The sequence below is a fragment of the Acyrthosiphon pisum genome, chromosome A1 (assembly GCF_005508785.2).
Source record: "Acyrthosiphon pisum isolate AL4f chromosome A1, pea_aphid_22Mar2018_4r6ur, whole genome shotgun sequence".
In the NCBI taxonomy this organism is placed as follows: Eukaryota; Metazoa; Arthropoda; class Insecta; order Hemiptera; family Aphididae; genus Acyrthosiphon; species Acyrthosiphon pisum.
In genome coordinates, this window is record NC_042494.1 from 165,686,602 (window position 1) to 165,690,459 (window position 3,858).

Here is a 3,858-nt window from a genome sequence, read left to right on the forward strand (position 1 = left end):
CCATTATTATTGAGTATTTAAACAAACCAATGTAGATAATTCAACATTGTAAATTGTAATATTTTATTAAATAAATTAGAAATGTACTTGTAATAATATAAATATGTAGTTATATATTTTATACATAATTTAGCGTTAACATAGTTAATATATACCAACATTCTTCTAAAAATTTAATTGTATTTAAAGTCATCACTTTTTTTCTATTTAAAATAAAATATATTATTTTATACTGAAATTAAAAATGGTGTTTTCTTTATAACATAATATTATGTTTTGTTTTTAAAATTTTTACATACCTACCATATTATAAACATTTTTTTTTCTCATTTGGTTCTTAAAACAATTTACACAGTTTTGACATTCATGTAATATTTTAATCTTGTTAAGATGTATAAATGTTGTAAAAATGTATTTATACGTGTCACATAATATTTTTAAAAAAGAAAGGAACTCAGTTTATATGTATTTTCTTTACTTAGATTATTTAGTGAGTTAGAGATCTATTTATCTTACTTAAAACGTTTACTATATTATTAACTATTATACTAAATACTAAAAATATTGAATTTAATGTACTATTATAATTTTATTAAAAATCCATAATTGGAGAAAGAAGAATGATTAAACTTAAAAGCCAATACCTATGATTGATTATGCTAATTACTAAACTGGAAGTAGGTATATTAAAAATTGATACAAATTACTTACCAGTTGACTGTTACCTATATTTTGACTATTGACTTACCTGTTTTCTTATTCAAATATAGATCTACATTTCTAATTACTTTTTATGATATAAACGTGATAAACACTTCATAGTTATTTGTTTAGTGTCTACCTATATTTTTGTAATAATGCTGTGATTAGTACAATCTATAAGTTAGTGTTAATCTAGGTGGTCCTACTGATAATCAGCTCATTAAACCATATATTATTATTATGTAGGCACTTCTTGGCTAAGGCCAATGTAAAGAAATAGATCATTAAAATTGTATAGTGGGTAATCTTAACTTAAAACGTATGCTTATCTTTTTCTTTTAGAGACTTCAACATTCAACAACAAGTTTATCACCTTAGATAGACACATTAGTTTCTTGTTTGTTGTAGCGTAACATTAGATGTACACATAGAATATAGATTCTGTCGATAGGTGAGTACATGCATACCTATAACAGTGTGCATCACTATTGAAGTTTTGACTGTGGCCACTTATTTTGTTTTTGTGTACCCATGCATTTTGCAAAACATTTTTTGATTTTGCATTCTAGAAGGACATTGCTCTGTGTTTTTTCTCTGTATAGAAACAATACAATACAATACCTATTAATTTATGTGTTGGTCTCGTTATTATTTTAGGTATAGCGATTGATTGGATAATCGTTTTTTTCGCGGTTCTCGCATTTAATTTAAATAACTGACTACGCAGTACGTAATACCGTATTATTATGATTAGGTAATGGACTATGTAGTATGCCCCGTGTGGTGGTAATAATATTACGGCCATCGCTCGTCGAGGTCTGAGATCATTGATTAAAAGGCATTAATTCTGTCTCACGTCTCAGGTCGTGTACTAGTCACTGTACAGTACACGGACTGAGAAGGAGCAACGCTATAGTGACCAGTGTGCGATGAGTGCGAACAGTTTATCAGATTATTTTTTTTTCGCGGCCCCGGGATCATGATGATCGGTTTTGTTATATCATATTATTATTATGATTATTATTGTAGTGATCGCGAACCCTATGCTCAAGAGTCCGGTAGAATATTATCGAGAGCGTTAAGATGGAGTAGATGACTCAGTAATAGCGACAGAAATGGCCGGCCCGTGAACAAACTGTTTTGAATAAGGTAATTGTGTATTAATTTTTCGAATTAAAAGAACGTCATTCGGTTGCCCCGACTGAAATCTCAATATATTGTACGCATCACGCGAACGGCGAAGTTTGCCTATATCTATTGGAAGGGGTTTCAAATGGCCTTTTTCCATTGTTATTATAATATTGCCGCTGGTCATGTAACTACATTATGCCTTCGTAGTACCATTGTTTATAAATATTACTGTTTTTATTGTACGTAGACATTCGTCGACAAAACATGGGGTTACGTTTAGGTTAGATCGTACCTATAGGCTATAACTACTCGTAACTCATACTAATAATAATAGGTATCTAATAAAGTAATAACTGATAACCCCCACAGATTTAGACGATTTAGTCATAACTAAATATAACAAATTAGGAAAACACTTCCTAAAAGTATCTCAACAGTTGAACCATAGGCGCAATTTCAATAAAAAAAAACTGAGGGTGCTTAAGCTCTGCATTTTCTTGGCATTTAAATTCAATTATAACTATGAGGCATTTATGACCTTTTTGAGCAAAAATTTTTTATGACAATTTAACATTGAAGACTTATAGTGCATTAGGTTAATTTTATAAAATGAATACAATAGTAAATTTTAATTTAACAAAATTTAAAGCAACTTTTTTATATTTTATTCAAAAAATATGACAAATAAAGTAATATTAGTATACAAGGTGTAACAGAAAAACAGAAAGACTTAACGAAAAAAAAATGACGCTACTTAAACGTATGAAAAAGTTGTTAAAATTATATGATTAGTAAATAATTTAAGAATTAATATTCTCATGTCAGCAAATTTTCAAAAAAAATATTTTGAAAGAAGTTATTATAATAACTTACGTATACGTTCCAAATTCATTAAATCAAAAAAATATTGATATATCAAAAATTCCAAAAATAAACTACTTGACTTAGATAAATGTTTTTAGTATCAAAATTATTGTTTTTATAATCAGATTCACAAATTGGCTATTTTGAATATACTTATTTAAAAAATTGAAATCAAATTTTTTATTTTTTATTTTCAATGTTAAAAAATAAGTACCTAATTAAAATATATAAATAATTTTTTGCATAATATATTTGAAATTATAATAAACTATTATAAACTATAATAAGTGACTATAAATTGTATATAAAAAAACAATTTAAATATTGATTAGAACAAAAGTTATTTCAAAAGTTCAAAATTTTTGAGTTTACTTACTAGAGAAATATCATTTAGTTTTATATAAGGAAGGCGTAATTAATACTGGCGGAGTTTCCATATACCCATTGCAGGTAAGAAAATAAAACTGGCGGAGTTTACATAATTAGACCTTTTCATTACCTTTTTATCTAACCGGTATTCTGGCGGAGTTTACAATCGCCCCTTAAAATATGACCTTATCGATCTCAAGTAGACATATTGACGAACTCAAATCAGTTTTCAGAAGTCTTTTCACGTTAACAGGTCCATCGGTAGGATTGACAAAAAGTACCTACATACAAATGAGCATAAATCGTTTAATGTCCATTAAACGTAAAATACATTAAATACAAGGTGACTGGCTGGTGGCCGGAGGGGGTATATTTTATTCATTGTCGTTACGTCATGTCTATAGGACGATTATCACGATTTAAAATATAAATAGTATATTATTTCAAATTTCAGTAGTTCATAAATTAAATTTAGTACCTACTCAAGTTACATTTACACACGGTTTAAGATAGGTTTACCAAACTTAGTAAATCTGAATTTAAATCATTTACATTCGCATTTCGATTAAGTAAGACTGGCGCCAATAAACGTGTTCAGCGTAATATTTTTTATTGTTGTACAATGTATAGTGCGTTGGTTTTTTACGTTATTTTAATAATTTTAAGCGATCGGATAACTCACCAATATGTGAAATATTGCACTATTTAAAACGCTCATAACTCGTATAAAAATTAAAATATCGGAAAAACTATAGCGTGTCAAACACAGATAAATGTTGTTGCCCTCGTGTT

The 3,858-nt window shown here is 27.9% G+C and overlaps 1 protein-coding gene across 1 annotated transcript in view; it reads left to right on the forward strand.

Annotated features, from left to right (window-relative positions):
• The first annotated feature begins 1,533 nt into the window (after positions 1-1,533).
• Positions 1,534-3,858, forward strand: part of Sdi-1 (amino acid transporter) — a 43,381-nt gene continuing 41,056 nt past the window's right edge. Inside the window, exon 1 of the mRNA XM_029486003.1 lies at positions 1,534-1,851. The gene's annotated coding sequence lies outside the window, so the exon portion shown is untranslated. The remainder of the gene's footprint in view (positions 1,852-3,858) is intronic.